We start from the raw sequence: 20,706 nt of genomic DNA, 5'->3' as shown, positions 1-20,706 counted from the left end.
TATAAGCCACAACTGTGGTGTAGTCGCTCATCACCACCACAGAGTGACCTGCCTTCATCTCTAGCAGATTGATGTGGAGGTACTTTTCTGATTCTGACCACCGGCCTGAGTTTCTGTGGTTCAGAACGTGGGCCCCCCACCCTTCTTTTGACGCGTCCGAGAACAGCATCAAATCCGGGGGGAGGACGAGAAGATCCACTCCCTTTCGAAGGTTTCTGTCGGTCAACCACCACTGCAGGTCCGTCCGTACCGCAGGCCCTATGGGGACCAGAAAGTCCAAGGAATCGTGGCCTTGACTCCACCAGGAATTGAGCCGCCATTGCAGTGATCTCATCCTGAGGCGGCCGTTTGGAACTAGACGGGTCAGGGAGGACAGGTGACCTAGAAGACGTAACCAAGATTGGGCTGGAAGCTCTCCCCGTCTGAGGAAAGGTTCCGCGACCTTCCTCAGCCTTGCTATCCTGTCGTCTGATGGAAAGGCTTTGTGGAGATTGGTGTCCAATATCATGCCTAGATATACCAGTCGTTGAGATGGAAGCAGAGAAGACTTCTCGAGATTTACCATGATCCCTAGATCTTGGCAAAGTCCCAGAAGCTTGTCTTGGTGTCGAAGAAGGGTCGACTCCGAGTCTGCCAGGATCAGCCAGTCATAAAGATAGCGAAGGAGACGGATGCCGATCCTGTGTGCCCACGAAGATATCAGGGTGAACACTCTGGTGAACACCTGCGGAGCTGTGGAGAGACCAAAACACAGCACCTTGAACTGGTAGATCTTGTTGTCTAGGCTGAATCTCAAGTACTTCCTGGAAGACGGATGAATTGGGATCTGGAAGTACGCATCCTTTAAATCCAGAGTGCACATGAAGTCTTGCGGTCTCACTGCAAGTCTGACCGTCTCTGCTGTCTCCATGCTGAACGGAGTTTGTTTGACAAACTTGTTCAGGGCTGAGAGGTCGATGACGGGTCTCCAGCCTCCAGACGCCTTCTTTAAAAGAAAGAGCCGACTGAAGAAGCCTGGGGACCTGTCGACGACCTCTTAGAGAGCATCCTTTTTGAGCATGGTCTCGACTTCTGCCCGAAGGGCTAGCCCCTTTGCCGATCCCATGGCATAGGAGCTCAACGACACTGGATTCGCTGTCAGGGGAGGAAGAGATGTTATGAACGGGACGAGATATCCTTAGCTGATCACAGAGATCGTCCTGGAATCGGCCCCGAGTTGCTGCCACCTGAACTCTGCAGGCATCCCCCCACTGGTGGACACGCAGGGGGATTGCCAATCCTAGCGTTTGCAGCCTCGGCCGCTCCCTCTAGGATTCTTGCCTCCCCTGGAGGACTTCCCGCCCTTCCTGTCCTTGACAGGAAAGGGCTGCTGTTTGGACACCTTTGCCTTTGCTGCCGGAGCCGGTTTCGATGTCCTAGACTGACGAGGCTGTTGTTGTTGAGGTGCTGGAGGCTTGTAGGGTCTGGATGTAAGAGCCCTTTGGAGGAGAGAATCGTGATTCGACTTCCTCCACCTCTCAGCTGTCCGTTTCACATCCTTGGGCTCAAACAGGCTCTTTCCAAGGATGGAAGTGTCTGAGCCTGCAGACATCCACGGCTGGGACCTTAGCATGGAACCTCTCGGTCACCGCAACACGACGCTTCAAGATCGAGTTTGCCCACAAGTTCGAAACTTGGTGAGCCAGAAACTCGATGGTGCGCGTGCCCGAGAGGAGAAAAGTCTCCATGGCCTTCCTGGTGCTCTCTTTGGACAAGTCCTCCGATTGCAACAGGATGCCCAGAGACCCCAGCCAGACATCCAGCCAGGAAGTGGCCTGCATGGCACACTTTGCGACCTTCTCCTGGCTCAAGATCTCTGTAGCCGAGAATGTCACCTGCCGGGCGGAGAGTTTCTCGAGAGAAATTCCCCTGGAGAGCTCTTCCACAGAATGGTGGAGAAGAAGACCTAAACAAGACCCCCCTGTGATCTCAAAGTACCTCCTTTGCTGCACGCGAGGAGGTGGGAGGAGTTTGTTGCCGGCAGGGGAACGGCTGGAGGAGGCGAGTTCGGAGAGCTGGCTCTCAACCTTGTCTCTGGCGCTCTTAACCCCCTGGGACCAGGGCAGAGCCGCACTGGCCTCCGGAGGTTTTTGAGTGCCGTAGACTTGGTCCAGAACCGTATCCTTGCCTTCGCGAGGGGCGGTCTCCGGGTCCTCGGCTCATCAGACTCAGGACCTGCCAGAAGGCATGCTCCGACTCGTGCAGCTCTCCTCCTTGTGGACTGGCAGTAAAGTCTCCTGTCCCCAGCTGCTCTACTTGGGGGTACACGCGGACGTTCTCCTGGGGTCTTGGTGGCTCTGGTCGAATCCAAGATGAAGACTTAGGGACAGTCTTCGAGTCCTTGGGCTCCTTCCTAGGAGGGATACAGGACTCCAGTAAAGAAATCTGTGGACCACTCGCTACTCCAACACGAGACGATTCTTCTACTCGAGGTGGGATTCATCCCATTGGTGCCGTGGGAGAATGTCCCACCTCGCTGGACTCTCCTGAGGACGGAAAGGCTTCGTCCACAGGGGAAGGAGAAACAGTCTGAGGGGGGGAAGGGGCCTTCCTGACAGATTTATTGGGAGCCAGTTTGACCCTAGCAGAAGTTACCACGAAGTCCACTCCTCTCCTTCTCTTCAGCGGGGACGAGGCTGCCGTTGGTTTGAGGCCTAGATCAGTGAGGGCCGGCTTAACAGCCTGGACGACCACTTTGATCAGAGACCCGAACCAAGGCTGACGGCTGACAGACTCGGTGCCAGCGACTCCCGCTGGAGGGAAGGGGATCGGGCGATCCTTAGGAGTGGATACCACAGGGCCTGCCTGAAAAGAAGGGTGTTGCCTAGACCTCTCTGAAGAATCTTCCTCCTCCTGCAAGAGCGCTGCTCTGCGCTTACGCTGTGGAGATCATGACGACGATGATCTTGAAGTACGCGTCACTCCCGAGGACTCGCAAGGTTGCCCGTGCTGCGAAACCCAGCGGAGAATCGCGATCGGGGTCGCGCTGGCGCTCGCGCGATGGTAAAATCGCGGGTTCGCGTGCGGGCAAACGTTGGCGCGCATGCGCGCGGAGATGAAAGCGCGGGCGAGGGGGCTCGTGTGCACGCGAGCGAGGGGGCGCGTGTGCACGCGGGCGAGAGAGCGCGTGGGTGAGTGGGCGCGTTGTAGGGGAGAGCGCTGGCGGCAGTGAAAACGACGCCGTGCAGGGGAGCGATGGCGCGTAGGCCGAGAAGGCGATCGGCTGCGCACAAGCGAGTTAGCGCGTGGGCGCGCAGGAGACCTTCGGCGATCCCATGTGAGGGCACACGGGCACGTTGGAGAGCGCTTGCGCGTAGGCGAAGGATCGCGCAGGCGCGCAGGAGATCGCTGGCGTGTTGGAGATCGCTGACACGTAGTGGCGTGGTCGGGAGCTATCAGATGGGCTGCAGGACCAGAAGGTGAAGTGGCGCGTAGGGGCGAACGCTCGCGGGCTTGCACCGGAGACTTCTCGTGGGCGCGCGGGCGCGCAGGGGCTTGACCAGGTCTAGAAGAGCGCACAGGAGAGTGCGCGCGATGGCGCGCAGGCAAAGGCTGGCGCGTGGGCGGAGACTGAGGGCGCGTAGGAGATAGACGGCGAGGGGGCAAAGGAATAATCTCCTTGCCTCCACCCAGATCCGGAGATCAAGGGCGCGCGGGCGAACGTTGGCGCGCAGATGTGCGCTGGCGAGCAGGTGGTAGTGGACGCTCAGGAGTACGTGGGCGCGCAGATGTGCGCTGGTGAGCAGGAGAGAGCTGGCACACAGGAGATTCCTGACGAGCAGGGGAGCGCTGACGCGTAGGTGAGCACTGGCGCGCAGGCGAGCACTGGCGGGCAGGAGATCTACGGCGAGAAGATGTGGGGCGTGAAGAATCTGAAGGGTCCACAGCAGGAGAGCGCTTGCGCGCAGGAGAACATGGGCGAGCAGGTAACACCTGGCGCTTAAGGGACTTAGTCTCAGTGAGAGACAAGCCCTTATGCCCCGAAGGGACCAGCGCCCGTTGGAAAACGGGGTGCGTAGGCGCCCACAGCACATCTGCCTCCGCAAACGGAGAAGGAAGGCTAGCAGGTCTGGCAGGCGTCGGTGATTGCGAACGATCAGCTGAGAGGTATAGCGATGCGGCTGTAACAGTCTGCTCACGTCGAGGAGGCTCCTCTGTGGGAGACGTCGAAGGCGAAGAACCCAAAGAGGCGCCTCCTAACCCCCTTGTAAGGGGAAGGAAGGCCTCGACGGCGAAGAGGAGGGCAAGCCTTACAGCGAAGACGACCTCGAGGGGCAGCAACACCATCGTCGGTCCTCCGAAGAGGAGTCTCCGTCAGTGAACTCACCCGGGGGGGAGAATCACCCGCAGGAGAGACCGTTGGACCCAGCTCCTCCCTCGAAGGATGTTCGGAGGGGGGAACTGAGCCTTCAGCAACATCCGCAACAACAGCAGGGATTTGGCCCGACCCGTCGGAAGCCTCTGCCACAACAACGTCGACAACAGACAGAGGATCTACCTCTGCTATTACCGGCGACTGTTTGACAGCTGCACCCAACTGGATCAGGTCAAACAGGGCTTCCCTGGAGGGCGAGCCCTTAATCCCCAAGGAAGCCCAAAGCTGCAAAAGATCATTGTTAGACACAGAATCATCAACATCAAAAGCCTCCCCCGTAGGAGGTAGAGGAGGAGGAGCTGCCTCGCTATGGGAGGCAACTCCCTCTCCCGAACCCTGAGGTTGGACAACAACAGAAAGGCCTACGCTACCACTCGATGGCCCCTCGCGAGAGACCGATCGAGTTGGAGCTTCGGAGGAGGTTCGGGCAACGGAAGAAGAGTCTTTGGAACCTTCCTTCTTCAAGGCAGCCCTTGAAGGAGAAAGGTCACGCTTAGACTTCTTCTTACATCGCTGGGAAAACCTCTCCCACTGGGAGGTAGACCACTCCCTGCACTCACTACAAGTTTTAATCCTTTCACACCATTGACCTCGGCAGAATGGATATAAGGAGTGAGGGTCGATCTCGACCGCCGACATGAACGTTCCACAAGGGCGGTCGGAAAGTCCAGGGCACTTCCGCATGATGGATGGAGGCCAACTTCCAAGCACACAAGCTGTAAGAAAAAGCAAACAAATTAAGGCTGTCAAAAATGCGAGGGTGAGACAGACAGGTCTCATCATCACCAGAGCCAAAGTGAAGTGAATCAGTTCACCGGTGTGTGAGGGGGGAGGGGTAGCTAGCTACCCCTCCCCTACCCCCTCGCTAACTAGCGAGAGGGTAGTTAACCCCGTTAAAACTCTAATGGCTCGTCATTTCAGCTACGCCGAAAGTAATGCCCCTTGTAAATAGCGTGGTTTGTATTTCGGTTACGGAACAAATCTTCAATACAACATACACCACCCACAAAAACACTTACCAATAAAATTATTTAAAAGTGGTTACGACATCCCTGGAATAGGCGGAGGACTGTATTCATACTGTTGATGCCAATGCTCACATCATCTGAGGGAGGGAAAACTTTTGATATAACGGACACTACTGTATCTAAAGGCTGGTTTACAAGGGGATACTTTACTACCGTCAACAAACTATTCCCGTGAAAAGGGAAAGTGTCCTCGTGCAAACGCCTACTATCCTGGAAAGTTTACTTGTCACTAGTTACTGGCGCCAGTGAACTATCCTTTTGTAAATTGGCCTTAAGCACCATTACCATAATTATTATCATCATTAGAATGATCTATTGTTAATTTTTTTTTCTCATCATTTATTTATTTCCTTATTTCCTTTCCTCACTGGGCTATTTTTCCCTATTGGAGCCCTTGGGTTTATAGTATCTTGCTTTTCCAACTAGGGTTTGTAGCTTGGCTAATAATAATGATAATGATAATAATAATAATAATAATAATAATAATAATAATAATAACAGGACAAAATATCAATAAATTGGAAGGTCCACAACTCACAAATCTTCGAAGATACAAACACAAGTCCAACTAAAATTTTAAATCTTGGATATTGTATCAAAATTTCACTATGAAATACTGTACTGTAATAAAACAATATTATATAATTCAATGCTGTAAGCAAAATGGCATTTGTAATATGAAACAGGATTATTTCTTGATTTTTGCAGCTGAAAACCATTGGCATGCGAGGTAGGTGATGCCTACCCTAGGCTAAAATTTAATAAAATTAGACTTATACAAAGCTTCTTGGAACCTACAGTATTTATTTTGTAAGTTGAAGGCTTTCTGTAATATTAAAAAAATATATATATATGATTGGTCACAGGTTATTAAAGGCCAAAAACGCATGCAGAATTCTGCACACTACAGTCTGCAGTATGATTCGTACCTCGAGAATTTCTCCAACTCTGTAAGCCTTGTATCTTTGGTCTCCAAATCCTGATCCTATGGAGACAGTCCCCATTAGATGTCATCCGTGCTGTTAATAAAGTTCTATCATCATCCGGGTTCACTTGTGGATGACCTGTCTGAACTCATCCATATCCCTGCACGATGGAGAGGTTCTCCGCTCCGTAGGTCTCCGGCTTTCGATACATCTGTCTGCAGGATTCTCCTTCCTGAAATAACCAATTTGATAATGTATGAGTAACTGCATTACAGACTTAACAGTACATCAATTAAATACAGTACACTGTATAAGATTATTCCTTAAGCTATAAAAGGTTAGAAAATTTTCAGTCAAAATATGACAAATTCGTAGATAATTTGTATTTTTCCTAACGATACAAACCTTAACTATTTACATGGGGTAATTACTTTGGCGACAGCCGATGACGAGCCATAAAGTTTTAACGAGGGTTTCCTACCCCACCGCTAGTTAGCGGGGGGTAGGGAGGGGTAGCTAGCTACCCCTCCCCCCTCACACACACCGGTGAAGATCCACTTTACTTAGAGGTAGGACTTATCTTGGGGGACAGGGCTGGCGGGCACATGACTGTAAATAGCTAAGGTTTGTATCGTTAGGAAAAATACAAATTATCTACGAATTTGTCATTTGTTCCGTAACTGAATACAAACCAACGCTATTTACATGGGGTGACTTAACCCTTAGGAAGGGAGGTAAGTCCCCTGCCATACTGGCTTTGGCTTGCCCGGGGGCTCCTAACCCGAGTTCATAAAGGAACTCAAGGGTTGGGGCCCCTGCACCACGCAGACAGCTGAGGGGCTGCTGCGGCCTACGTAAGTCGTGTGTGAAGGTGAGCAGTGACATGTCCTAGGAAGTTGACCTGGAGTTCTTTAGAGGGAAATCTAGGCTAGGACTACCCAATACCACCTCGTCAGGGTATGGGGACATGACAGTATTACAACTTAATACAGTGGAACCTCTACATCCGAACGTATCTACATCCGAATTTTCCAACATCCGAAGTAAAATTCGAGCAAATTTTTTACTCTACACCCGAATTTTATTTCGACACCCGAAGTAAGCAATTTTCGTCGTACGGTTGTATCCGAATTTTTCGACACGTGAAGTACAATTCGAACACGTTCCGACTCTACACCCGAATGTTTTTTCGACACACGAAGTAAACAATACTCGTACGCGTAGTCGGTGCTCATAGCGCCTGAAGTGTTTTTTATTTCCGTCGATAGAAGGCAGCACATCGACCTCGGAGGGACGCTCAATTAGCGGGTCTTGGGTCAGTCCTGTGTTCTCGTCGGCTTCTTGCATTTGTGCTCTGTGCGTTCTGCTATTAACTCTGTTTTAATCGTGATTTTTTACGTGCATCCTTTAACGGTAATTTATGTAAAGTATGGGTCCTAAAAGGCTTAGTTTTGCCAGTGGTAGTGGTAGTGGTGAGAAAAGGAAGAAGGAAATGCTTTCTTTAGAAATTAAGCAGGAAATTATTGAAAAACATGAGCGTGGCGTCCGCGTGAGTGAACTTGCTAAACAGTATGGCTGTAATATGTCGACGATCTCGACAATCCTTAAACAGAAGGAAGCTATTAAAGCAGTGAAACCTTCTAAGGGGATCACCATAATTTCCAAACGCCGTACCCCTATCATAGAAGAGATGGAACGACTTCTACAAGTGTGGAATAAGGATAGAGAGATCGTTGGTGACACCATCACCGAGACCGTTATCTGCGAGAAGGCGCACGCCATCTTTACGGACTTGAAGGAGGAGAGCTCTGGGGGTGATGCTGGGGAGAGTTCAACCGAGCCTTCCTCAGATGATTTCAAGGCATCTCGTGGCTGGTTCGAGAAATTTAAGAAACGGTCCGGGATTCATTCAGTTGTTCGCCACGGAGAGGCTGCTAGTGCAGACACAAAGGCTGCAGCTGACTTTGTCAAGAACTTCGAAAAGATCGTGCAGGAAGAAGGCTACGTAGAGCAGCAGGTGTATAATTGTGATGAAACCGGGCTGTTTTGGAAGAAGATGCCGAGTCGAACCTACATCACTGCCGAAGAGAAGAAATTGCCTGGGCATAAGCCAATGAAGGATCGGTTGACTCTTGCCCTATGTGCCAACGCTAGCGGGGACTTCAAAGTCAAGCCCTTACGTCGATAAGGATCTGCTTCATGTTTTCTGGCGATCCAACTCGAAGGCCTGGGTCACTATGCAATTCTTTGTGCAATGGGTTAACCAAGTTTTTGGCCCTTCTGTGAAGAAGTATCTTCATGAACAGAAAATGCCTTTAAAGTGCCTGCTATGCCTTGACAATGCACCCGCTCACCCACCCCCCCTGGACTTGAAGATGATATCTTCGATGAATTCAAGTTCATAAAGGTGCTGTATATTCCACCGAATACCACCTCTATCCTCCAGCCCATGGACCAGCAAGTCATCTCTAATTTTAAGAAGCTGTACACCAAGCACTTATTTAAGCAGTGCTTTAATGTCACGCAAAGCACCAACTTAACTTGGCGTGAATTTTGGAGGGGCCACTTCAACATCGTGCACTGCTTGAAGATCATAGATCAGGCTTGGGTGGGATTAACTCGACGGACCCTCAATTCTGCCTGGAAGAAGCTGTGGCCTGATGCAGTTTCTTCCCGAGATTTTGAAGGTTTTGACCCCGAACCTGATCCCGTGGTCGGTGCAGCGGAAGCCGTAAAGGAAATCGTCTCCCTTGGCAAGTCCATGAGTCTGGAGGTCAACGCAATAACGTTACGGAACTCGTCACCGAACATCACGACGAACTTACCACGGATGAGCTCAAAGAACTCCATGCTATGTCGGAGCACATGAGTGATGACGAGGAAGGGAGCGAGGAGGTAGAACATGTGTTAGGTTCGGCGCAAATAAAAGAGGTGTTAGGAAAATATCAAGACGTGGTCGACTTCATCGACAAATACCATCCAAAGAAATTGCAGGTTTGTCGTGTAGTTTCTTAATTCGATGATGTTTGCCTAACTCACTTTCGAAACATTCTGAAAAGCCGTACCAAGCAATTATCTATCGATAATTTCTTTAAAAAACCGCGAAGTGAACTCGCGATGAAGAGGATGTAAGTGATTCAAAGAAAACGGCAAAGAGTGAAGCGGAAGAAAGTGAAACAAAAAAAAACGGAAAAGAGTGAAGCAAAAGAAATTCAGTCAATTTTAAATGTAGAGAGTGAAAGTGATTAAAATTACGTAATCATCAAAAAGAAAAAAAAGAAAATGTAAAAAAAAAATATAAAATATAAAAAATAAAAAAAAAATAAGCTAAGTTATGTTAAAGTTCACTTAGTGTAAGTTAGAATAAGTTACGGTAGTGTACGTTTATCATAGTTAACCTCTCTACCTCCTCACCGCCCGTCCGTCTCCTCTCTGCGTAGCAAGACTAACAACACCTGCGCTGGAGTTTCTAAGGTAAAGTGACGCTAAAAACCCGTTTCTTATTTATCATTTTTTGCTAATTCTTCTTATTTACATGTCTATTCTTCTTATTTACATGTCTATTATCTAATTTAGTATTCATTATTCTCATGGGAAAATTATGTATAGTAGTTTATTATGAAGTTATCATAGGTTTTTGGGCTCAACCACGGATTAATCCTATTTCAATGTATTCTTATGGGAAAATTCGTTTCGACATCCGAACATTTTCTACATCCGAAGTTGGTTCTGGAACGGATTAAATTCGTATGTAGAGTTACCACTGTGCTAGGAACACAAGGGAGCATGGCTTACCTACAGAGGTTCGAGGTCAGCTGTGCAAAGGACCCAGGATGCTGTTTTTCTCCAAGGGAGGAGGGGATGAAGAAAAGAAAAGGGCCAGACAGATCTTTTCATTCACACAGACTAAAACCGGGTAACAATGCCCTTAACCCTCTGCTACTTGTCCAATTAGGAGCCTGAGGTTAGACCAGCTGTTGTGCAGCCACCACAGGGCCGATAGAAAACGTATTGAGCCGTCTGTGTGTCACGTCTTGCAGGTAGTGGGTCGTGAAGGTGGTCTGACGCTTCCACACCCCAGCTTGCAGGACCTGCGTCACCGAAAAGTTCTTCTTGAAGGCCAGGGACGTAGCAACGCCCCTGACATCATGCGCCCTAGGGCGCCGTGACGGAGGAGGGTCGGAACTCAAGGCCAGGTGGATCACCTTGCGGATCCAGGCCGAGATGGTATTCCTGGTGGCCCTCCTCTTCGTTTCCCCAGTGCTAACGAACAAGTTCCGCACCTGGGGGCGGGCTGCAGCTGTTCTTTTGAGATACAACCTCAGACTCCTGACTGGGCACAGTAGGAGATGGTCAGGGTCATCTGTTACAGAACGAAGACTCGAGACCTGGAAAGAGTCGAACCTAGGGTCCTGGGCTCACGGGTTCTGAGTCTTAGCAACAAACTCAGGGATGAAGCCGAACGTTACCTCCCCCCATCCTCTTGAATGGGCGACGTCGTAGGAGAGACCATGCAGTTCACTGACTCGCTTGGCCAAGGCCAGAGCTAGCAGGAACACCGTCATCCAGGTAAGGTGGCGATCAGAAGCCTGGCGTAATGGTTCGTAGGGAGGCCTCTTAAGAGACCTGAGAACCCGAACCACGTTCCAAGGAGGAGGTCTCACTTCCGACTGAGGGCAGGTAGGTTTGTAACTCCGTATGAGAAGAAACAGTTCCAGCGAGGAAGAAATGTCCATTCCTTTGAGCCTGAAGGCAAGACTTAAGGCTGAGCGATAGCCTTTCACTGCCAAGACTGAAAGGCGCATTTCTTCCCGCAGATACACAAGGAACTCCGCTATTGCTGGTAAAGTGGCATCGAGGGGAGAGATACCCCTTCCACGGCACCAACCACAGAAAACTTTCCACTTCGCCTGGTAGACTCCTGCAGATGACCTGCGCAGGTGGCCAGACATCCTTTCCGCAACTTGTTGCGAAAATCCTCTCTCTTTGAGGAGATGCTGGATAGTCTCCAGGCGTGAAGTCGAAGTTTGAGTAGCTCGTGACGTGGAGGGAGCTCCCTCGGGATCTCCGTGAGGAGCTGCAGAAGGTCCGGAAACCACTCTGCGTGATGCCATAACGGAGCTATCAAGGTCATCGAGAGGTTGACCGATGTTCTGGTCTTGTTGAGGACCCTCCTCATCAGACAGAACGGGGGAAGGGCGTACACGTCGACGTTGTCCCACCATTGTTGTAAGTCATCTTGCCAGAGGGCCTTGGGGTCCGGGACTGGGGAGCAGTACAGCGGAAGCTTGGTGTTCAATGCTGTAGCGAACAGGTCCATAGTCGGGGAACCCCACAAAGTCAGGACTTTGTTGGCTATCCGAGGATCCAAAAACCACTCGGTACTCACTATCTGCGTCGCTCTGCTCAGACTGTCGGCAAGCACATTCCTCTTGCTTGGAATGAAGCGAGCCGCAAGTGATATAGAGTGGGCTTCGGACCATCTCAGGATCTCTACTGTAAGATGGGACAGCTGTTCTGAAAAGGTACCTCCCTGCTTGTTGATGTAAGCCGCCACCGTAGTGTTGTCGCTCATCACCACTACGGAGTGGCCCGCCAGGACATGGTGGAACTTTTGAAGGGTCAGGAAAACGGCCTTCATCTCTAGCAGGTTTATGTGAAGGTACTTTTCTGATTCTGACCACAGGCATGAGGCCCTGTGGTTCAGAACGTGGGCACCCCACCCCTTGTTTGATGAGTCCGAAAACAGCATCAAATCAGGGGTAGAGACGAGAAGATCCACTCCCTTTTGCAGGTTCTCGTCTGCCACCCACCATCTGAGGTCCGCTCGTTCCCCAGATCCCATGGGGATCAGGATGTCTGGGGAGTCGAGTCCTTGACTCCACCGAGACTTGAGTCGCCACTGAAGGGATCTCATCCTGAGACGACTGTTGGGGACGAGACGGGTCAGGAAGGAGAGATGGCCGAGGAGACGAAGCCACGACTGGGCTGAGAGTTCTTCTCGATTGAGGAAAGGTTTCGCAACCTTCCTCAGCCTTGCTATCCTTTCGTCTGATGGGAAGGATTTGTGGAGCTTGGTGTCTATGATCATGCCTAGATATACCAGCTTCTGAGAGGGCTGCAGAGAGGACTTCTCGAGGTTTACCACGATCCCCAGATCCTGGCAAACTTCGAGGAGCTTGTCTCGGTGGCGAAGAAGGGATGCCTCCGAGTCTGCCAGGATCAGCCAGTCGTCCAGGTAACGGAGGAGACGGATGCCGATCCTGTGAGCCCATGAAGAGATGATGGTGAAGACTCTGGTGAACACCTGAGGGGCTGTGGAGAGACCGAAACACAGCACCTTGAACTGGTAGATTTTGTTGTCTAGGCAAAATCTCAGGTACTTCCTTGAAGACGGATGGATTAGGATCTGGAAGTACGCGTCCTTCAGATCCAGTGTGCACATGAAGTCTCGTGGTCTCACTGCAAGTCTAACCGTGTCTGCCGTCTCCATACTGAACGGAGTCTGCTTGACAAAACCGTTCAGTGCCGAGAGGTCGATGACTGGTCTCCAGCCTCCAGACGCCTTTCTCACAAGAAAGAGTCGACTGTAGAAGCCTGGGAACCCGTCCACGACCTCCTGGAGAGCGTCCTTCTCCAACATGGTCTGGACTTCGGCCCGAAGGGCCTGCCCTTTTGCCGATCCCATGGCAAAAGAGCTCAACGACACTGGATTCGCTGTCAGGGGAGGGAGAGATGCTGTGAACGGGACGCGATACCCTAGGGATATTACGGAGACCATCCAGGCATCCGCCCCGAGTTGCTGCCACCTTGCTGAGCAACTCTGCAGACATCCCCCCACTGGTGGACACGCGGGGGGAATGCCAACTCTAACGCTTCCGGCCTCAGCCGGAGCCTCTAGGGTTCTTGCCTCCCTTGGAGGACTTTTTCCCCCTCCTGCCCTTGGCAGGAAAGGGCTTAGACACCTTGGGCTTGGCTGCTACGGTAGTCTTCTTCGTATCCTTGACGAGACGGGGCTGCTGAACCGCCGGAGGCTTATAGGGCCTCGATGTTAGGGTCCTATGGATGAGGGAATCCTGGTTGGATTTCCTCCACCTCTCGGCAGAGAGCTCCACATCCTTAGGCTCAAACAAGCTCTTACCGAGGACGGAAGAGTGTCTGAGCCTGCTCAACTCAGCGCTGGGATCCTTATGGTGGAACCTCTCAACAGCAGCGTCCCTGCATTTGAGGATCATGTTGGTCCACAAGCTCGAGACTTGGTGGGACAGGAACTCGATGGTCCGAGTACCTGAGAGGAGAAAAGTTTCCAGCGCCTCCCTGGTGCTTTCCTTGGAGAGATCCTCGGAACGCACAAGGATGCCCAGAGACCCCAGACAGATGTCGAGCCATGAAGTGGCTTGCATAGCGCACTTGATGACCTTCTCCTGGCTCTGGATCTCAGTGGCTGAGAAGGATACGTGCCGGTTGGAGAGCCTCTCGAGAGGGACTTCCCCTGTGAGTCCTTCCACGGAATAATGTAGGGGAAGGCTCAGCGCAGACTCCTCAAGGACTTCAAAGTACCTCCTCTGATGGACACGAGGAGGAGGGAGGAGCTTACTTCCGGCACTGGATCTACTGGAAGAGGCAAGCTCCGCGAGCTGGCCCTCGATCTTGTCTCTGGCGCTCTTCATCCCCTGGGACCAAGGCAATGCTGCGCTGGCTCTAGAGGGCTTCTGAGTGCCATAGATGCGATCCAGGACCATGTCCTTACCCTCACGAGGTGGGACCTCAGGGTCTGGAATCCCATTAAGGTTCCTCATGAGAGTCAGGACCTGCCAGAACGCGTGCTCTGACTCCTGGGGCTCGCCTCCAGACGGACTTGCAGCGAAGTCTCAGGACCCCAGAGGCTCTTCCTGGGGGGAAACGTGGGCATCCTCTACGGCTCTGGGCTGTTCCTGTCTGATCCTAGAAGACGATTTTGGAATCGTCTTAGAGTCCTTAGGTTCCCTCTTGGGAGGGATGCAGGACTCTAAAAGCGAAGGGGGCAAGTCCTTCTCCACCTCGGGACGAAGAGACCTCTCGGGAAGAGGAGGAACATCCACCATTGGTGTGATGGGGGAGTATTCCTGCTCAACCGACTCCCCTGAGGAGGGGTAATCCTCCTCCGCAGGGGAGGGCGAGAAGGTCTGAGGGGGAGTAGGATCCTTGCGCAAGGATCTACGCGGGGACAGCACAGGCCTCGGAGGAGGATCCACGGGAGAGACTCCTCTCTTCCTTTTCAGGGGGGAGGAAGCTGCCGCTGGTTCGCGACCCGAATCAGAGAGTGTTGGCTTAATAGCCCGAACGAGAGCTCTGAGTAGGGTGTCGAACCAGGGCTGCTGACTGACAGCAGCACTGTCAGACACTCCCTCTGAAAGGAAAGGGATCGACGGATCCCTAGGAGGAGTCGACACACGAGGGTTTGCCTGTCGGGCTGTAAGAGAAGAATCCCTAGACCTGTCAGAGGAGCGTTCCCCCTCTGGCGAGCGTGCTGGTCTGCGCTTGCGGGGAGGTTAACGCGACAAAGAAGAAACCGCCTGCCGGCGATCGCGCTGGGGCTCGTAAACCGGGCCCAGATCAGAATCGCGCGCGTAGCTGGAAAATCGTGGGCGGGCGCGGGGGCGCGATGGTGCGCAGGAGGATGGTCGGGAGCAATGGTGCGATGGCACGCTGGAGACAGAGTGGGAGCGGGGCCGAGGGGGCGCACGGAAGCCTGAGCGGGAACATGCCCGCGAGCGTGAGTGGGCGATGGCGTGCGGCGAGCTGGAACAGGAGGCGGCCGAACGCGCGGGCGCGCAGTGATTTGATGCAGCCCCGGAGGGCAAGAGATAACAGGAGCGCCCGAGAAGGTGTCCGGTAGGACTGGCCGAGGGAGCGATAGTGCGGGAGCAGGGTCGCGAGCGACCTGGGAACGAGAGGTCTGATGACGGTCCAGTTGGACCGGTTTACTCGCCTGTGCAAGCGCTAGGTGCGCTGGCGATCGTGGGCGCGCATGGCGCGTATCAGGAACAGGTCGCGTCGGGGTTCGCTGCTTCAGGGGTCGCGAGGTGCGAGCCGCGTGAGGGCGTTCTGGAGTGAGTTGCACCACCACCGCTGTCTTAAAGACAGGCACGGGGCGTGAAGCAGGAACAGGGCGCGATTGGGGCGCGTCGAACGCGATCGTAGCATTAACAGATTCGCGCGGTTCCAGAGGCGGTCGTGAGCGCCCGTGCGCTGGCTTGGCAACCTCTGGGGTGACGAGCTGAGTCGTCGCGACGCGTGGTCGCGTTGGAGCTGTAACAGGAACTGCGCGCGGACGCGCATCGCGAACCTCTCTCGTATCACGAGATTCCCTTGTATCGCAAACCTCCTTAGGTGGGCGCAATGGGCCCAAAGCGGCGCGTGGGCGTGTTGGGGTGCGTGTGAGCGCTGGAGCTGGAATCGCGCGGGGACGCGTATCGCGTCTCTCCCCCGCTGGGCGCGACGAGTGCGAAGGACCCTGTGGGCGCCTGTGCACCAACTCAGGAACCTCCTGGATCGCGTGCGGTGAAACAGGAACCGGGGGCCGGCGAGGTGCCGGAGGGCGCGTGAGCGCTGAAGGCCGCTGGGGCACCAGTGGGCGCGTAGGCGCCTTATCAGGAACTGGCCGCAAGTGCGCAGGAGAGCGTGGCGGCGCTACAACAGGAGCAACGCGCGTTTGCGCAGTTGGGCGTTTACGCGCTACATCAGGAACTGCAGGAGGGCGACGGGGCGCCGATAGGCGTGGGCGCACAAGGGGAACCCTGGCGAGTAACAGGAACAGCGGCGCCAACGCCTAAGGGTGAGCGCCGAGGCGCTTTGTCAGGAACGGCAGGACCAACAGCAACAGGGAGCGCAGGCGGAGCCTTACGCTTAGGGGCGAGCGGCGCATTTGCACGCTCAAGTCCCTGAGACCCCGAAGGGTCAGGAGGTTGCGCAGTGGCAGTCTCCGGCGCGTAAAGCGCGTCAGCAGTATTAGATGTAGATGGTTGAGGTGACAGCTCACATTGTCCCGAAGGACGACCATCCTCCGACGGGGATCGCGAACGATCCCTGGAGAGGTCAAGGGTGGTAGCAAGTAGATCGGGAGAACGGCGAGTCGTCTCCTCCGCAGAGGACTGTGGTGACGACGAGCCGAAGAGGCGCCTCTTAACCCCTTTGAAGGGGGAAGGAAGGCCTCTACGGGGAAGGAAGGCCTCTACGGCGAAGGGGAGGACGAGCCTTCCGCCTTATACGCCCACGAGGGGCCGTGGGATCAGCAGGCTGACCATCAACAGGCCTCCGAAGAGGCGTCTCTACCAGAGAACTCCCCCGAGAGGGAGTCTCAGCGGAAGGAGAGACCATGGGACTAAGCTCCTCCCTCGAAGTATGTTCAGAGGGAGAGACAGAGCCTTCTGCTACCGCAGCCACAGAAAGAGGAGTTTGGTCACACCCACGGGATGTTTCCGACACAACAACGTCAACCACAGACAGAGGATCTATGTCCGCTGAGGTTGACGATTGTTCGGCAGCCGCACCCTGTTTGATCATACCAAACAAGACTTCCTTGGAGGGCGAACCCTGCAGCCCCAAGGAAGCCCAAAGCTGAAAAAGGTCATTGTTCGAAACAAATACCTCCTCCGAGGGGGGAGGGGCAGCCGCCTCGCTATGGTAAGCAACGACCTCTCCCTCGCCACGGGATCGGTTAATGACATCAACATTACGGTCTACGCTACCTCTCGCCGGCCTCGCGGAAGAGGCCGCCCGAGCGAGAGCTTCGGAGGAGGAATGGGCGGCGGAAGAGGAAGACTTAGGATTTTCTCTCTTTCCGAGAAACCTCGGAAAGAGAAAGATCCCTCTTAGCCTTCTTCTTACGTCGCCGGGCAAACCTCTCCCACTGGGAGGTAGACCACTCCCTACACTCAATGCACAAATTCGAACTATCACATCGTTGGCCCCTACACTGGGGGCATAAGGGGTGCGGGTCCGTTTCCACGGCCGACATAAAGGTCCCGCAAGGGCGGCCGGGACGTCCAGGGCAAGTACGCATTGTCAGTAGAAGCCAACTTCGCACACACTGCAAAAGAGAGAAAGCAAAAAACAGATTAATATGGCGGTCAAAGCGAGGGAGAGCACAGACAGGTCTGCTCTCTTCCCGAGCCAGAAGTAAAGTGGATCTTCACCGGTGTGTGTGAGGAGGGAGGGGTAGCTAGCTACCCCTCCCTAACTAGCGGTGGGGTAGGAAACCCTCATTAAAACTTTATGGCTCGTCATCGGCTGTCGCCAAAGTAATTACCCCATGTAAATAGCGTTGGTTTGTATTCAGTTACGGAACAAACTATACATTTTAAAAGTTTAGCACATTTGAATTATCTCAGAATGGATCGTCAGTTTTTGGTCCGCCAAAATACTCGCTCACTCGGCAAACGCGAGTACCGTAACAAGAACTGATTGCCAGAACAGAGGAGCAATAATATAATATTTGGTTGCAAGCGTAGCGAGCCACAGCGGAGCGAAGACCAGTTAGTGAATAATTACCATTGGTTCATTAATCGGGGTGTATGTATGATAGCGGTCACCTGTGTGTATGATGATGGCCAGCTAAAAATACGGCAGTGTAAGGGGGGTAGCCAGGGGACGTTAGCACAAGCCCCTATTAGGTAAGTAGGTAAGGACACAGCTCGTAGGTTAGGTTAGGTGGGGAAGTTTAGGTTAGGTGGTGTTCTTGTGTAGAGGTTTCAAGGAACACCGGACACAGTTTTAGTAGGATAGTCTTATGAACAACTAAAAATAATGGGAAGAAAATTCCCATCTTCTACGCACGCTGGAGGAACAAGCCACTGATATACAAAGGCTCCGGTTTTATTATAGTTATGGATGGAAAAGGCTATTTTACTAAAAGACAATTGTTTGCTTAAGAAAAAGTCTATTTTCTTCAATATAGACACATTTTCACTCCAAATAAAAACTTAATTATCTAAGAAATAATCAATGGAGCTAGTGTGAGCAGCTCAGCATATACCACTTGTCAGTATATATAAGCTTGATGTTTTTCTTTTTCAGCGAGCGAAGCGAGTGCACGGCTCAGCAAAAACAATTAGATTTCTAACAAATATCCCGTTCTTAAACAGTCTAACATATATTTTGGTTTATTTGCAGTTGAAATGGTCAAATTCAGTGAAAGTACATTATTTACTACAGGAAAAACAATTATTTCTGTTCAAAATGCTGTTCTATCCATAACTGTAATTTTACCAAGGCTCCCATTAACCAACGTACTCATAGATACAATAAAATACGGCTGATCGTCAATAGGAAGGATTCTCGTTTTCTATGTGGTTTTTCAGTCGTAACTTTAAATTTTACAACCGGGACATAAAAAAAAACTATAAAGGCTCCAGCTAACTTGCTAGGGGGGGGGGGATTAAATACTAATTGATTTTGTTTTGTTTTTAAAGTTTATGAATGAAATCTTTATTTCAATGTTACTGTTATTAAAATATTTAATTTTTCCTCGTTTCCTTTCCTCATTAGGCTATTTTCCCCGTTTGGGCTCCTGGGCTTATAGCATCCTGCTTTTCTAAATAAGGTTGTAGGTTAACTAATAATAATAATAATAATAATAATAATAATAATAATAATCACAGGAGTCTACGTGGCTGACTGAATTGTACAATGACATAAGCCTTTTGAGACTTTCATATATTTTAAAGACTTTTAGTATATTTTGTTGCTCTCACCAATCTAGTTTAGTAGTAGTCTTAACTTGCAGCCTCTGTAACGGCTACTTCGTGTCACTAAATGGCATTTTATTTTTCTAATGTTTTAGAGTTCGTTTAATATTTTCCTTTAGGCTCTACATAATTTGTAAATAATATTTCAATAGTTAGCTATGTTTTCATAATTTTCTACTTCAAAGAGAAACAGGCTTTTCATTGTCTATTTTCATTTGAGGGAGTAGTTTCATCAATAAAAATGTATTTATTTCTTATGGTGTATATATATATATATATATATATATATATATATATATATATATATATATATATATATATATATATATATATATATATATATATACAGTACACACACACGCATATATATATATATATATATATATATATATATATATATATATATATATATATACATATATATATCATCAGCCATTGATAGTCTACTGAAGGACAAAGGCCTCAGGCATTTCCTTCCATTCCCATCATACTAAAGACAGTAGTGCTGAATCCTACTTACTTTTAAAAGCTGTTTTCCCAGTCCTATGTTCCTACCACACTAGACCACCAGCCAAGAAGAGTCTATGTTTCGTTACCAATACCAGAAGGAAATTGATTTTTTTAAAAGCTTTGACAATTTATTTAATGAAAAACTCAGTGGTAATAGTGTATAAACTGATTAGCAATAAGCTTCACTCCTGCCAAGGTAACACTAAATAATACGTAGCCTTTGCACATCAGCGGCCAGTTCCTCATGCCTTCATTAAAAGTGGACATCAACTAACCTAAACTTTTCCCCCGGGGTGTATGTATGAAAGCGGCCACCTGTATGTATTATTATGCCTAACTTGGAATACGGCAGTGTATGGGGGTCGCAGGGGGGGCCGTTAGCCTCCCTGTTAGTTAAGTAGGTAAGGACACAGCTTTTTGGTTAGGGGGAAAGGAGCCTTTGCACATCAGCGGCCAGTTCCTCATGCCTTCATTAAAAGTGGACATCAACTAACCTAAACTTTTCCCCCTAACCAAAAAGCTGTGTCCTTACCTACTTAACTAACAGGGAGGTTAACGGCCCCCCCTGCGACCCCCATACACTGCCGTATTCCAAGTTAGGCATAATAATACATACAGGTGGCCGCTTTCATACATACTCTCTCGTAGGTTTACGGCTATCAATATTACGCGTTAAATAACCTCCAGTAATTAAAACTAACCTTCCTCATTTGACGTGGAAAATGCTTCTACATTCTTCTCGGGCAATCCTATACCCTGTTATCTCGTTAACCATAATGCCATGTTGCATAAAGTCAATAATTTATTGCTATTTTCAATAATTTGTTGAGACTGTCACTTTCAAGTTCCAGGATTCCAGGTTTCTCGTTGCTCTCCCCAATCTAGTTTAGTAGTAGTCTTAACTCGCAGCCTCTGTAACGGCTACTCCGTGTCACTAAATGGCCTTTTATTTTTCTAATGTTCTAGAGTTCATTTAATATTTTCCTTTTGGCTCTACATAATTTGTAAATAATATTTCAATAGTTAGCTATGTTCTCATAATTTTCTACTTCAAAGAGAAGCAGGCTTTTCATTGTCTATTTTAATTCATGGGAATAGTT

The 20,706-nt window shown here is 50.7% G+C and overlaps 1 protein-coding gene and 1 long non-coding RNA gene across 2 annotated transcripts in view; both read right to left on the bottom strand.

Moving 5' to 3' along the window:
* Positions 1–5,520, bottom strand: part of LOC137624062 (uncharacterized) — a 56,946-nt gene extending 51,426 nt beyond the window's left edge. The window contains exon 1 of the long non-coding RNA XR_011040692.1: positions 5,434–5,520. This is a non-coding gene — a long non-coding RNA (uncharacterized lncRNA). The remainder of the gene's footprint in view (positions 1–5,433) is intronic.
* Positions 1–20,528, bottom strand: part of LOC137624073 (zinc finger protein 585A-like) — a 413,407-nt gene extending 392,879 nt beyond the window's left edge. Inside the window, exon 1 of the mRNA XM_068354708.1 lies at positions 20,308–20,528. The gene's annotated coding sequence lies outside the window, so the exon portion shown is untranslated. The remainder of the gene's footprint in view (positions 1–20,307) is intronic.
* Positions 20,529–20,706: the final 178 nt, after the last annotated feature.

This window comes from Palaemon carinicauda, chromosome 2 (genome assembly GCF_036898095.1).
Source record: "Palaemon carinicauda isolate YSFRI2023 chromosome 2, ASM3689809v2, whole genome shotgun sequence".
In the NCBI taxonomy this organism is placed as follows: Eukaryota; Metazoa; Arthropoda; class Malacostraca; order Decapoda; family Palaemonidae; genus Palaemon; species Palaemon carinicauda.
The sequence above is the reverse complement of the archived record's forward strand: the minus strand, read 5'-3'. Positions and strand labels throughout refer to the sequence as shown.